At 47.0% G+C, this 15,633-nt stretch overlaps 1 protein-coding gene across 2 annotated transcripts in view; it reads right to left on the bottom strand.

Moving 5' to 3' along the window:
* POLK (DNA polymerase kappa) overlaps positions 1-13,851 on the bottom strand; it is a 70,161-nt gene extending 56,310 nt beyond the window's left edge. For both annotated transcript variants that reach the window (XM_040421425.1, XM_040421424.1), the window contains exon 1: positions 13,748-13,851. The gene's annotated coding sequence lies outside the window, so the exon portion shown is untranslated. The remainder of the gene's footprint in view (positions 1-13,747) is intronic.
* Positions 13,852-15,633: the final 1,782 nt, after the last annotated feature.

Here is a 15,633-nt window from a genome sequence, read left to right on the forward strand (position 1 = left end):
TGAGAAGTGAGGATAGGCACAATGATGCTTCGGTCACATAATGTAAGAGGAGCAGAGCCAGAGATTTGGATAGGAGCGCCAGCTGTATGTACCGTAAACTAGCAATGTATGGTGATGGCGGTCACTTGAGGCACAGCTGTTATACGGTTGCATCCTTTGGTAATCTTTTACCTTTCACTTATGTCTAAATCTAATCCTCAAAATCTACAGGAAAGCAGATCTCCTGAATGTAATCTGTACGGAACATGAAGGTGCCATATACATTACATGCAAGTTGTGTGCACAGTGAGGAGTTGTGTCTGGCAAGGCAGGCATTTTCCTCCCAGCATGTGCAGCTGGGCTGGTTTCCAGCCAGGTGAGGTCAAATACCGGACCGGAATTTAAGTGCCAGTCCGGGTTTTGGCAGCACCTGGCTGTCCTTAAATAGGCAGCTGGGCTCAGCAGAGATGTCTCTGTTTTTGGTATCTGAGGCTTTGTTCCGTGCTGGAGGGCTGAGAGCCGCATGCTGGGGAAACAGGCCCCCTAAAGCCTGCTGTGGACTACTGGGGGCAGAACTGCCAGCAAGGTGACTGGTGTTATATGCACTTTCCATTGTGTGTGAATTAACACCAAGACTGCAAAGTTACGTGCTGTTTTGTGCAATTGCCTCAAGTGTGAATAAACACTGACGTTTGGAGTTAAGAACTTGTATTTTGCCTCTGTACTGCGCCGGCCTACCCTATCTACCAGAGCGAAACCCCACAGTTGGCAGAGTATGTGTGTATGGGAGTATACCAAATCTTACCCAAAGGCAAATGTAGGACAAAAGAAAGATCAAGAGTGTTGAAATTCACGGGATTGAGCGGCTTGTCCCCCCCCCCCCCCCTCTAGTCACCGAATTAACGATCAACCCAGTCAAGTGTCCATGTGTATGGAAGAGTCAATAGGAAAAGCTGTTCACAGAATAAGTGTTCATCCTACAGCTATCTTAGGTTTAGACATTTACACTTGCCCATCTATGAGGCTTGGAAGCAGATCTTGAAATTGTTACGAAGCAAATGTGGATCTGCTGTGTCACTTGGACAGATTTGGCTTGGGGCTACTCTAAGAGCATTATTGGAGTAGCTCTCCTGGTCTTTACCCTTTAACTCCTGTACAGGGATCTGGACTCTGCTACAGGGAAACCGCCAGGCCACTACTTCTTGGAGTAGTCTTTGTTCAAGAGACTGCTGGCCCACGGTGGTCAAGACAGTGATGCAGAGTAGGGATGAGCGAAGCGAGCTTCGGATCCTAAATCCAAAGTCGCTTCGCTCAAAACTTTGGTTTAATGTTGTACGGAGATCCGTCTCCGCACAGCATTAAAATGTACGGCCTCCGACTAAGCGAAGTCAGTTATTCCCGAAGTCTCGCGAGACCTGGTTAATAACTTCGCTATTTGATTTTTAAACTAAACAAGAAAAATTTTAAAACGCGGCTTCAGTTCTGACTGGTACCTTGGAAACGAAGCCAAGTTCGGATCCAAGTTTTAAAATAGTTTTTCAGTTTAAAAATAAAATACCGAAGTCTCAAGAGATTTCGGGAATAACTAACTTCGCCTCGTCAGAGGCCGTACATTTTAATGCTGCACAGAGATGGATTTCCGTACAGCATTAAACCGAAGTTTTGAGCGAAGCGACTTTGGATCTAGAATCCAAAGCTCACTTCGCTCATCCCTAATGCAGAGCACTGAGCGATCAGGCGAAACCATAGTTTAGGTCAGTGCAGGCACAGTTTGTGCGATCCAATAAACAGTCCGGGCAGGCAGCTCAAAGTCAGCACAGAGATCAGGCAACGAAGGATCAAACCCAGGGGAAGGTGCCTTAAGTACCCCTAGGTAGCCAGCCATTGGCTGAGCAAGACCAGGATGCATGTGCTGGCTCTGTAAGAGCCAGAGGATGCATTTCAGGACCAGGCATCTAAACGGTGAGGATCTCTCGCCCTGTCAATCAGTGGGAGAGGTGACAGAGGAGATGAGGAGTTAAAGCAGTGCTCTGAGGGGCTAGGCCAGCCCCTCAGTGCTCCGATTACCTAAACCTAGTAAAAAAGTAATACTATAGACCAGGGGTACTCAAGTACCTTTTGTAAAGGTCCACATACCTGAGTCTGCTGTAGGATGAAGGTCCGAGCTGCAAAACAAAAAAAATACATAAGGAGGGACAACACCATTGGCGTGTAGCACTGCATTATTTTTTTCTTTACAATAATCCACACCTCCAAGCCCAACTAATCTCCTTTCTGCTGACCAAACAGTAAGAATGTCCTTTCAGTGCCCCCTAACAATAATAATGCCCCTTAGACAGTATGATACCCCTTTAGTGTTCCACAGAGTATGATACCCCTAAGTGCACTCTCACAGCAGGGTGATCCCTTGTTGCCCCCATACATTATGATGTTCCTTAGTGCCCCTCACACATTGTGATGCCTCCTTAGTTCCTCCCCACAGAGTATGAATGCCCTCTTTGTGCCCCCTTCCCAGTAATAATCCCCACTGTGCCCCCTTCCCAGTAATAATCCCCACTGTGCCCCTTTCCCAGTAATAATCCCAATTGTGCCCCCTTCCCAGTAATAATCCCCATTGTGCCCCCTTCCCAGTAATAATCCCCATTGTGCCCCCTTCCCAGTAATAATCCCCATTGTGCCCCCTTCACAGTAATAATCCCCCTTTATAGTAGTAATGCCCATTGTACCACCTTCACAGTAATAATGCTCTCTATGCCCCCTCCATAGTAGAAATGCCCATTGTGCCCTGTTAATAGTAGTAATGCCCTCTGTGCCCCCTCCAGAGTACTAATGCCCTCTGTGCCCCCTCCAGAGTACTAATGCCCTCTGTGCCCCCTCCAGAGTACTAATGCCCTCTGTGCCCCCTCCAGAGTACTAATGCCCTCTGTGCCCCCTCCAGAGTACTAATGCCCTCTGTGCCCCCTCCAGAGTACTAATGCCCTCTGTGCCCCCTCCAGAGTACAAATGCCCACTGTGCCCCCTCCAGAGTACTAATGCCCTCTGTGCCCCCTCCAGAGTACTAATGCCCTCTGTGCCCCCTCCAGAGTACTAATGCCCTCTGTGCCCCCTCCAGAGTACTAATGCCCTCTGTGCCCCCTCCAGAGTACAAATGCCCTCTGTGCCCCCTCCAGAGTACAAATGCCCTCTGTGCCCCCTCCAGAGTACAAATGCCCTCTGTGCCCCCTCCAGAGTACAAATGCCCTCTGTGCCCCCTCCAGAGTACAAATGCCCATTGTGCCCCCTCCAGAGTACAAATGCCCATTGTGCCCCCTCCAGAGTACAAATGCCCATTGTGCCCCCTCCAGAGTACAAATGCCCATTGTGCCCCCTCCAGAGTACAAATGCCCATTGTGACCCCTCCAGAGTACAAATGCCCATTGTGACCCCTCCAGAGTACAAATGCCCATTGTGACCCCTCCAGAGTACAAATGCCCATTGTGACCCCTCCAGAGTACAAATGCCCAATGTGACCCCTCCAGAGTACAAATGCCCATTGTGACCCCTCCAGAGTACAAATGCCCATTGTGACCCCTCCAGAGTACAAATGCCCATTGTGACCCCTCCAGAGTACAAATGCCCATTGTGACCCCTCCAGAGTACAAATGCCCATTGTGACCCCTCCAGAGTACAAATGCCCATTGTGACCCCTCCAGAGTACAAATGCCCATTGTGACCCCTCCAGAGTACAAATGCCCATTGTGACCCCTCCAGAGTACAAATGCCCATTGTGACCCCTCCAGAGTACAAATGCCCATTGTGACCCCTCCAGAGTACAAATGCCCATTGTGACCCCTCCAGAGTACAAATGCCCATTGTGACCCCTCCAGAGTACAAATGCCCATTGTGACCCCTCCAGAGTACAAATGCCCATTGTGACCCCTCCAGAGTACAAATGCCCATTGTGACCCCTCCAGAGTACAAATGCCCATTGTGACCCCTCCAGAGTACAAATGCCCATTGTGACCCCTCCAGAGTACAAATGCCCATTGTGACCCCTCCAGAGTACAAATGCCCATTGTGACCCCTCCAGAGTACAAATGCCCATTGTGACCCCTCCAGAGTACAAATGCCCATTGTGACCCCTCCAGAGTACAAATGCCCATTGTGACCCCTCCAGAGTACAAATGCCCATTGTGACCCCTCCAGAGTACAAATGCCCATTGTGACCCCTCCAGAGTACAAATGCCCATTGTGACCCCTGCAGAGTACAAATGCCCAAAAACTCAATAACTACTCACCTTGTCCCGTTCCTGAAGCTCACAGTCCTCTCACCCCTGCAGAAACAGATCGCGCTGCAGCACTGTGTGGGCGGAGATTATGCAGATTTCTGGGCTGCAGGCTCCACCCACACAGGTCGGCAGCGCGATCCGTGCCTGCAGGCTGAATGGTGGAGCAGGGAGAAGTCTTCCTGCTTCACCATTCAGAGCGCCGCTGGCCTGAAGGAGGGGGAGAAGCGCGGGGAGCAGAGCGGTGAGTGACAGGACTACAGCTCCCTGCGCTCCAGCAGTGAGCGCTTCCATCTGTATTGATGGAAGCGCTCATCGCTTCTAGGCTCTGGCACCCTGTGAGAGCCAGCACCAGGGGCAGACCGCCCTCCACTTAGCACGCCACTGTGTAGGGGTCCAGACAGCTGGCAACCGAGTCCGGATTCGGACCGCAGTCCGCCAGTTGCGTACCCCTGCTATAGACCATCTATTTGCTGCAATACAGGGCTCATTTTATGCAAACCTACCAGGCACAATGCTTGGTTTAAAGGGGTTGAACCGCAAAAAAATATTCAACATTTCTCAAACCAGCACATGAATCTGAATAGTTTGGTAATTGCATGTAATTTCAAATTTAGTGTAGCCACTGAGCTATTCAATAAAGCGTATCTGTATATCTGCTGTTGGTTCTTTTCCCTTTTTCTTGTCCACCCCAGTGAGGCGGCCGCTCGCGCTCAGTTTAAATCTTTAACTGTCACCAGTCTTATGTTCTTTTAGAAGTTGTGGCAGTTACAGGGCAAAAGCTGCCGCAGAAAGGGAACGTACCTTGAGAAAATACACAATTATAATATACATGAGGATAATGAATATAATTCATATAAACAAGAATACCAAGGTGTCTCAAGGTCAGAAAAAAAAAAAAGATAAAATGAACAAATATTCAATTATGGGTATGCATAAAAGTAGTAGTGAGGGTAAGTAAGTATGTAACATCATCATATATTGAAAAAGGCAACAGTACTGAAGATGGGGACCACTGCAGTAAACAATGCAAATAATATAATATCCAGAGGTATGGATTCAAAATATAGTCCAGTGTCCATCAACCAGCTTTCATGTAGAATCACTCCCTTATCCTTCTACATGAGGAATAACACTATTTCTGATCACTTTATGACTTCTATCTGGCATTCTTTTAGTCGTTTTCCCCTGTGGATGAGTCTAGTTTTAGTTCTCCTAGATCCGATGGGTGGAGACTAGCTGCCATTCAGTGCACATAGAAACTAGAGGAGAATCTGCTTCTAACCTCTTACTCACAGAGAAGCAGCCCCAGGATCATGGAGAACATTACAGAGAAGTACTGACCTATATGGTTGTGTATAAAGCACTTGTGCTGAGATATAAACTCCCTACGTTGCTGCAGCAGTCTGTTTCACTCTGTTTGTGCTTACTCCTCCCTCCTCTCTCCATAGACTTGTCTTGACATGTGTAATCTGATCCTTCAGTGAACTGCTCCTGCCCTGGACCAGTTTAAAGAGGGTTCTCTCACTTCAGCAAATAGCATTTATCATGAAAAGTTACTACAAGGCACGTACTAATGTATTGTGATTGTCCATAATGCCTCCTTTGCTGGCTTGTGTCATTTTTCCATTGAATAATACACTGTTCATATCCAGGGCTTACGACCTGCAATCCAGCAGCAGTGGCCGTGCTTACACACTATAGGAAAAGGAGCTGGCCTCTCTGGTTGCCTGGACCGTGGGAGTGCACATAGGCACGCATGAGCGGCAGCTCCCTTCCGGCTACCTCGTATCTGCACCTCAGCGGTGGTGGTAACCCCTGGATATGAGCAGTGTATAATGTGATGGAAAATGTGCCCGCAAAGGAAGCAATATGGGCAATCATAATACATTAATAAGTGCCTTGTAGTAACTTTCTCTACATAATAAATGCCATTTGCTGAAGTGAGACATTCCCTTTAAGGCATTTTTCAGAGGGAAAAGCACTTAGCAAGGTGGGGGAGGTAAACAGCTGATAACCTGAGAACAAGACATTCTTCACTGATAAGACATATTTTACAACTGTTTCTTGAGGTTCTTTGTACTATTGATTTATGGAATATGGAAAGTTGTGTAAGAAGTTACTGATCATTTCAAGGGGTTGTCTAAGGCCTCTTTCACACGACCGTATGGTTTTTTCAGTGTTTTTGCGGTCCGTTTTTCATGGATCTGTTGAGTTTCCGTTTCTGTTCCGTTTGGCATATACAGTATACAGTAATTACATAGAAAAAATTGGGCTGGGCATAAAATTTTCAATAGATGGTTCCGCAAAAAACAGAACGGATACGGAAGACATACGGATGCATTTCTGTATGTGTTCCTTTTTTTTGCGTACCTATTGACTTAAATGGAGCCACGGAACGTGATTTGCGGGCAATAATAGGACATGTTCTATCTTTCAACGGAATGGAAAAACGGAAACGTAATGCATAACGGAGTACATTCCTTTTTTAGCGGAACCATTGAAATGAATGGTTCCGTATACGGAGCGCAAAAAACGGCCCGTAAACGGAAGAAAAAAAACGGTCGTGTGCAGGAGGCCTAACAGTTTTTAAAATTGTCAGGGGAACAGATAGGTTTATAAAAGCGTTGGCCCCCTCCCTGACTGACCTGAAATGAAAACAGCCATGTCAAGGCAGATGATGTCATGTCAATTGTTCACATGACTGCTCAGCCAATCACTGGCCTCAGCAGTCAAGGGCACATAAACGATGATGTCAGGGAGTGGCTGAGCAGTCACATGAATGATAGGAGTGACATCACCGCTTACTCTGGAAGGGAGGGACCTTTAGCAGATAAGTTTTTTTTCTTTTTTAAACATGTCTGCGACACTGACAATTTTAACCGCTTCCTGACCGCTACCATACATGTATGGAGGAAGTCGAATCTTCAAAGATGACACCTCTCCAAAGCGCAAACACCGTCATAGCAGCTGGTTTTCTGCTGTTTTAAATAGCTGACACCCAGGGCTAATGTATGTTATTGGCGTTATCGCTGACATTTAACCGCTCAATTGTGACCACAGTGTCTGAGACGGTTTTTCTTGCAAGCACGGGTGCTCACGGGTCCAGAATGGCTTCCCCGCGCTGAGATCAGGGAAGCCCTTTATTTGCTGTGGTAGCCTCGGTCTCTCTGAAGGATCCAAGGCTACCACAGTAAGGCCCCTTTCACACGGGCGTCGCGTGTGAGGGCCGGGCAGTATGTGGGTGTGTCGCAGGAAAATGCGCGATTTTTCCGCGCGAGTGCAAAGCGTTTTAATGCTTTTTGCACGAGCGTGAGAAAAAACGGCATGTTTGGTACCCAGACCCGAACCCCTTCACAGAAGTTCGGGTTAGGTGTTGTGTAAATTTTATTATTTTCCCTTGTAACATGGTTATAAGGGAAAATAATAGCATTCTTAATACAGAATGCTAAGTAAATTAGGGATGGAGGGGTTAAAAATAAAAATATAAAACTCACCTCATCCACTTGTTCGCGCTGCCCGGCTCATCTTCATTCTTCGTCTTTAAGGACCTGGGAGGAAAAGGACCTTTGGTGACGTCACTGTGCTAATCACATGGTCCATCACAATGGTGATGGGCCATGTGATGGCTCCGCACTCATCACATGGTCCATCACTATGGTGATGGAGCATGTGATGAGCGCAGTGACGTCACCAAAGGTCCTTTTCCTCCCAGGTCCTTAAAGATGAAGAATGAAGATGAGCCGGGCAGCGCGAATAAGTGGATGAGGTGAGTTTAATATTTTTTTAATAATTTTTTTTAACCCCTCTATCCCTGTTATGAGGGAAAATAATAAAGATCGGGTCCCCATCCCGATAGTCACCTAGCAACCATGCGTTAAAATCGCAGAGCACTTGCTTGCGATTTTCATGCAGCCCAATTTACTTCTATGGGGCCTGCGTTGTATGAAAAACGCAGAATATAGAGCATGCTGTGATTTTCACGCAACGCAAAAGTGATGTGTGAAAATCACCGCTCATGTGCACAGCCCCATAGAAATGAATGGGTCCGGATTCATTGCGGGTGCAATGTGTTTACCTCACACATTGCACCCGAGCGGAAAACTCGCGTGTGAAAGGGGCCTAATGGTTGTTATGGAGCCCTGTCACAGTAACGGGACTCCCATTGGCTGCAATGGTAATTCATTGCCGTCTATGGGACAAACAAACAATCTAGCATGTTCAAGTCCCCTAGGAATTAAAAAAAATATCTTTAAAATATATAAAAATTCTCAAAATATAAATGCATAAGTGTATAAATCCCCTATGGTTGACGCAGAAATGAAAAAAAATTTTTTATTTAAAATGTCTGATTTTACAATTGTTTCTCTTCCCCTCAGAAACAAGAATAAAAAGTGAACAAAAAAAGCTCATACACATTCCAAAATGGTATCGATAAAAACGACAGATCAATGAACCCTCACGCAGAAACTCTAAAAAGTTATGGGAGTCAGGATATGGCGATGCAAAGAATAAAATATTTTTTTCAAATTATTATTATTTTTTTTTTTTAATTAAAACAAGAAAAATTATATAAATTTGGTATCACTGTAATCGTACTGACTCTGAGAGAATGAAGGTAACAGGTCAGTTTTAATCCACTCCATTTAGAATTTTTTCCCAGCTTCCCACTATATCATATGCTATATTAAATGGTGCCATTAGAATGTACAACTTCTGCAAAAAAACAAGCCCTCATACGGCTATGTGAACAGAAAAACAAAAAAGTTATGGCTCCGGGAAGGCAGAGAGTAAAAACATGAAAACACAAAAAAGGAAAAACCCAGTGTCCTGAAGGGGTTAAAAATTGTCAGACAACTCCTCTAAAGAGGTTGTCGCAAGGAATGAACTTATCCTCTATCCACAGGATAGGGGATAAGTTTCTGTTTGGTGGGACCGACCGCTGGGACCCCAATTGATCAATCACAAGAACAAGGGTCCCCTGAATGAATGGAGGGGCAGCCAACCATGAGCTCTCCCACCAATTCTCGAAATGGCTGAGATTTTCCTCATCGCATTCTAAGAGCCTTATTTCTCCCGTCATATAGCTGCATGAGGGCCTGCTTTCTGTGGGATGAGCTGCACTTTTATGGCATCATTTTGAGGTAAATAGAATTTATTTATTAAAGGGGTTGAGTCACCTCAGACATTGGTGGCAGATCTCTAAGATTGGTGGCGCTCCTCCTAATGGTAAGTGACAGGTCTGTGCTATAAGCAATGCGCCGCACAGACCTATCACTTACCAGTATGAGGAGCGCCCGGCCGGTCACAGACATCGCAGCTCTTCAGGTAAGTATAATGCTTCTAAAAATTGCTAAGTAACCATGGCAACCAGGACTGCAGTAGCATCCTGGTTGCCATGGTTACCGATCGGAGCCCCAGCAATTAAACTGGGACTCCGATCGGTACTCTCTACTGCCACCAATGATAGGGGGGGAGATTTTAATTAGGAGGGGGAGGGAGGGGGGCCCACTGGCCACCAATGAATCTACAGTACTACAGGGGAGGGAGGGGGGGCCGGCCGCACTGGCCACCAATGAGTTAAATACAGAGGAGGGAGGGGGGGCCGCACTGGCCACCAATGAGTTAAATAGAGGGGGGGGAGGGGGGGGGTCTGCCCCCTGCTGCCTGGCAGCACCTGCCAGGCAGCAGGGGGCAGTCATGTACACAGTTCTTTTAGTATACTCTAACCTGAAGCATCACCATGGGAACGCCTCTGTGTTAGAATATACTGTCGGATCTGAGTTTCACGATCTAACTCAAATCCGATGGTATATTCTAACATAGAGGCGTTCCCATGGTGATGGGGACGCTTCAAGTTAAAATATACCATCGGATTGGAGAAAACTCTGATCCGATGGTATAAAAGGGACTCCTGACTTTACATTGAAAGTCAATGGGGACGGATCCGTTTGCAATTGCATCATATTGTGTCAATGTCAAACGGATCCCCATTGACTTGCATTGTAATTCAGGACGGATCCGTTTGGCTCCGCACGGCCAGGCGGACACCAAAACTACTTTTTTTTCATGTCCGTGGATCCTCCAAAAATCAAGGAAGACCCACGGACGAAAAAACGGTCACGGATCACGGACCTACGGACCCCGTTTTTGCGGACCTTAAAAAAAAACGGTCGTGTGCATGAGGCCTAAGCCATTTCCATCAGAAATCCTGCAGGACTTAGTTTTTCCATCTGAAATAATAGATCAGCCAAATGTGCATAACTGATGCTCAGGATCCATTTTTTTCCTTCATTTTTATTTTCTGATGGGTCTGAAGAATGGAAAAATAACGGTGATGTGAACTCCCCCTAAGGCCTCGTGCACACGACCATTCCGTTTTTTGCGGTCCGCAAATTGCAGATCCGCAAAACACGGAAGCCGCCCATGTGCCTTCCGCAATTTGCATTACGGAACAGGCAGCCCATTGTTGAAATGCCTATTCTTGTCCGCAAAACGGACAAGAATAGGACGTGTTATATTTTTTTTGCGGGGCCACGGAATGGAGCAACGGATGCGGACAGCACACAGAATGCTGTCCGCATCTTTTGTGGCCCCATTGAAGTGAATGGGTCCACACCCGAGCTGCAGTTTTTGCGGACCAGAACAACAATCGTGTGCATGAGGCCTAATACAGATGTTTGTGTTGCATTTTTTCCTGGAGAAACGCAGCAGATTTTTCCACTGGATTGGTAGATATCTGTGAACCCAGCCTTAGGCCTCTTTCACATGAGCGAGTTTTCTGTCAGGGTGCGATGCGTAAAGTAAACGCATAGCATCCGGACTGAATCCTGACCCATTGATTTCAATGGATCGGTGTTCATAAAAAAAATTTAAATATAAAATCGCAGCATGTACTATATTTTGCATTTTTCACGCAGCTCTGGCTCCATAGAAGTGAATGGGGCTTCAGTGAAAAACGGATTGCATTCGGATGCAATGTGTTTTTCACTGACGGTTACTAGGGGATGCAGATTGTTATTCTTCGGGGGGTTTTTCACATGTGTGAAAAACGCATCAAAAACTGACTGCACCTGCGTGGAAAAAACGTAAACACTGAATCAATGGCGGACAAGACTGACTGAACTTGCGTGCAAAACCATGCGTTTTTTCCTGAACAGATCCCAACACAATCCGTATCGTTCGTGTGAAGAGGGCTTAGGCCTTCACGCTGAGTGCAGGTCCTTCACAATCAAGAGAGGAGCGACTGCCTGTGCTTGCGCAAGTGGATGAGGAATTTTTTTTACTCAACCCCCAAAAGACCATATTGCACTAGTGTACCCGTTATTAACAGCCGCTAGATGGGTGCACTCCTGTCTAAGCGGCCGTTAAAAGCGGTCCCGTTGAATGGTGTCCGCCTCGTTCGTTAAAACGGCCCAAAATACAACATGTCCTATTTTTTGACGGCGGCAATTTTCTGGCTATTGAAAAAAAAAACTGATCCGTCACGCTTTGGGCTTTTTCACACGACTGGATCCCGTGCGTGGAATCCGCTGCGTGAAAGAATGCCAATCCCCGCTCCGGACAGCAGAGACACGACTGATAATGCTCCGTGCCTCTCTGTGACCTTTTTACTAGAAAATTACAGTAAGATAAAGCTGTCACCGTGATTTTGTAGTAAAAAGATCACAGAGAGGCACGGAGCATGATCAGTCATGTCTCTGCTGTCCGGAACGGGGCTTGGCATCCTTTCACGCAGCGAATTCCACCCACGGCATCCGCTCGTGTGAAAGAGCCCCTTTGACTTTCAATGTATTCAGTGACGGATCCTTTTTTTTCCCGTTTTGATTTCACACAACCGCACCCTAATGGAACGGATGAATCCTGATGTGCAAAATCAGAACGGATCCGTTTAATTCCGGTATTGAGATCCTCTGCCTGATCGCAATACCGGAATTCACAATGAAAGTATGAAATTAGTCATAGGGTCTCAATACTGGAAGAAAACGCTTCAGTTTTGTCCCCATTCATTGTCAATGGGGACAAAACTGAACGAAACGGAGTGCACCAGAATGCATTCCGTTCTGTTTGGTTGAGTCCCCATCACGGACAGAATAACGCTGCAAGCAGCGTTATTCTGTCCGCAATGTGGTGCGGACCAAGACGGATCCGTTCTGACACACAATGTAAGTCAATGGGGACGGATCCGTTTTCTCAGACACAATAAAAAATGGATCCGTGCCCCATTGACTTACATTGTGTGTCAGATTGCGGACAGAAAAACGCTATAGATGACATAATAAAACCGGATCCGTTCATGACGGATGCATGCGGTTGTATTATTGTAACGGAAGCGTTTCTGCAGATCCAGGACAGATCTGCAAAAACGCTAGTGTGAAAGCAGCCTAAGGGCTCATGCACACAAACGTTTTTTCTATCCGCTTCCATTCCATTTTTTTGGCGGACCGTATGCGGAACCATTCACTTCAATGGGGCTGTAGAAAATACAGAAGTTACTCCGTGTGCATTCCGTTTCCGTTTGTCCGCATGGCCGTTCCGCAAAGAAGTAGTGCATGTCCTATTATGGTCTGCAAATCACGGTCCGAGGCGCCATTCAAGTCCATGGGTACGCAAAAAATACGGAACGCACACGGAACACATCTGTATGTCATTTGTATTTTACGGATCCATACTGTAGAAATGCTATGCCCAGCCCATATTGCTCATGTGTTTGGTGATTAATAAGTTATTGTTTCCGATCCGTAAAAAAAACGGATCAAATATGGAAACCATGTGGATGTTTTGTGGAATAACGGAACGGAAGAGGACTTAAATCAGATTTAAAAAAAAACTCAGATACAGAACAACGGATCCGTGAAAAACGTACCGCAAAACAACTGTCGTGTGCATGGGCCCTAAGGGCTTGTTCACACGACTGTGCCGTTTTTTGCGGTCCGCAAATTGCGGATCCACAAAAAACGGATGCCGCCCGCGTGCCTTCCGCAATTTGAGGAATGGAACAGGAGACCCATTAAAGAAATGCCTATTCTTGTCTGCAAAATGGACAAGAATAGGACAGGACTCATAATTTTTGCGGGGCCACGGAACGGAGCAACGAATGTGGAACGCAGAAAACGGCCTGTATACGGAACGCAAAATACGTTTGTGTGAACGAGCCCTAAGTCTGTGATGCTCCACAGCTGCAATTTAGTGTCCTTCATACACAGATAACAATAAAGTATCAGTGGCTGCAACCTGCCTCCCTTCAGCTGATGTGAAACTACAAGTCCCAGCATGCACTGACATTTGCAGCTTAGGGAATGCTGGGAGTTGTAGTTTCTCAACAACTGGAGGGTCCCAGCTTGCAAAGCGCTGGTATAAAGCACCTGCCAAACTGACAATACACAGAGACAGCAGGACAAGTCTGGGCATCTCTGCAGTATACACAGCCTTGTCAGTCACATAATGGACTCCCCCCTCTTCTGCTCTACATGGTAGCGCCCGCCATTAATTAGATCACTTAACTGAGTCTGGATGATAGAAGCTGCGGCTTCACTTTTACTTTTCCCTCCATTCACACTGCCAGAAGCTGCCTTCCTCCTCTACACAACTCTATCTGCCCCTTCTCTTCCCGGAAGATTGCAGCCCCTCCCACACAGGAAGCTACAGCCGCCATCTTTGATAAGGGAAGCTGACAGCATTACTGCTCAGAGTTGCAGTTCTAGCTTGTACTCCAGTAAGGATTTCCACTCTGAGGCCACAGTTCTCATATTATCTAGATCCTCGGTTTATGGGCACAGAGTACAGTCGTCTGTGAAGACTGTATCAGGGAATTGCTTGAGTAGCAATTACATGAATGGAGATTACCTGCCATATATACTTTTAATAATAGATTTCTGACTGCTAGGAAGTCAGTGATGTAGAGAGCAAGGAGGCTGGCCCAGTAGATCAGTGGTGGCGAACCGTTCAGAGGCCGAGTGCCCAAACTGCAACCAATAGTACAGTCCAGTATAGTATAGTACATCCTCCATGTACTTTATCATTTAGCTAGAATAGCCTGCCTACATTCATAGGGTAGCCACTGGCTTCACCTAAGAAAGCCGGGCCTCACCGGCCACGGCGCATAACCGATAACCATGGCCGCCCCCGTGAAGCCACTCCCCCATCGTTGCCAGGGAAAAACAGGGGGAGGAGAGGGAAGAAGAGGGGAAGGTGAGCGGGGGCAGCCAGGGTGCTTCTCTCCCCCTCAGTCAGCCATGTCTGCGGCTCTAGTGACTGACTGGGGGTGAGAGGAGCCTCAGTCAGTTGCTGCTGTCTGAGTGTGAGCTACTGAAAGGGTGGACATCCCTGTGTCTGTCCAGGCCCTGCGCCGAACGGAGGACAGGTGCAACACGCCAGACCTGCAGGGTATAGCGAAGCGAGGTCACGGTTATGGGCAATCGAGGGTTGCTCACTGTATTGGAGAACCCTGGGCAGGCATGCGGCAGTGAAGGAGAGGTAGACACAGTTCCTCTGGGGCACACTCGGTATGTAGGGACCAGGCCTGATGGTGGATGAGGTGCCCTGGATGTTACAGGTATTTTTAGTGCCTGGGGCAAGGTCCCTGTTGGATTTGTGACGCCAGTGCCTGTAACGGTGGCACACCGATTTATAGTTGGAATAACTGAGGTACACAGATGGTATAGTGAACCAAACGTTGCTTTACTGAACAGTCCAACTTTGTACATACAGATGTTAACACAGTCCTTTAGATCACAGCTTTACAAGCAGGCTTTATTCCACACGATGGCAGGTAGTAATTATGCAAGATACTCAGAGGGTAATTCCACAATGCACTCAGAATCAGGTTGTACCTTTCCTCAGAAATAGCGTACACTGTCCTTTTCTAGAACTCCTGTCTGGTTTCAATCCCAAGGCCCGGATGCCTAAATGGTGGCTTAAATCCTTGGTATATATATATCTTCCTCCCGTATTAAATCCTTGCTTTTCTTTCTAAAGCATCTGCCCATCAGTGTTACTTATCTTTGCTTGGATGATGAAGGACTGTGAGTTTCTCCCAGGAGGTGCTGTCCTGCAACTGGGGTGTCTCTACTGAGCTAATCCTAGCCTCAGGAGCTTCAGGTGGACGAAGTAACTCCTCTAGTCCCCTGGAATGAACTAACTTCCCCTGTCTGGGCCTACCTATATATGACCAGGGCTCTCTGGCTCCCTCTAACGTCTGGGAGGCTAAACTGCACCCCTACAGGCCTGACACCAGTTAACACAGGGAAAATACATACATATGACATTAAATGCAATTAAGACACATTAACCCCTTTTGTGCAGTGCCCACCTTTACCTAGTGGGACACTACATACCACCACGCTATAACGTTGCCCGTCCTCGGCGCAACATGGAGAGGCCCTGCCCG

The sequence above is a fragment of the Bufo bufo genome, chromosome 2 (assembly GCF_905171765.1).
Source record: "Bufo bufo chromosome 2, aBufBuf1.1, whole genome shotgun sequence".
Lineage (NCBI taxonomy): Eukaryota > Metazoa > Chordata > Amphibia > Anura > Bufonidae > Bufo > Bufo bufo.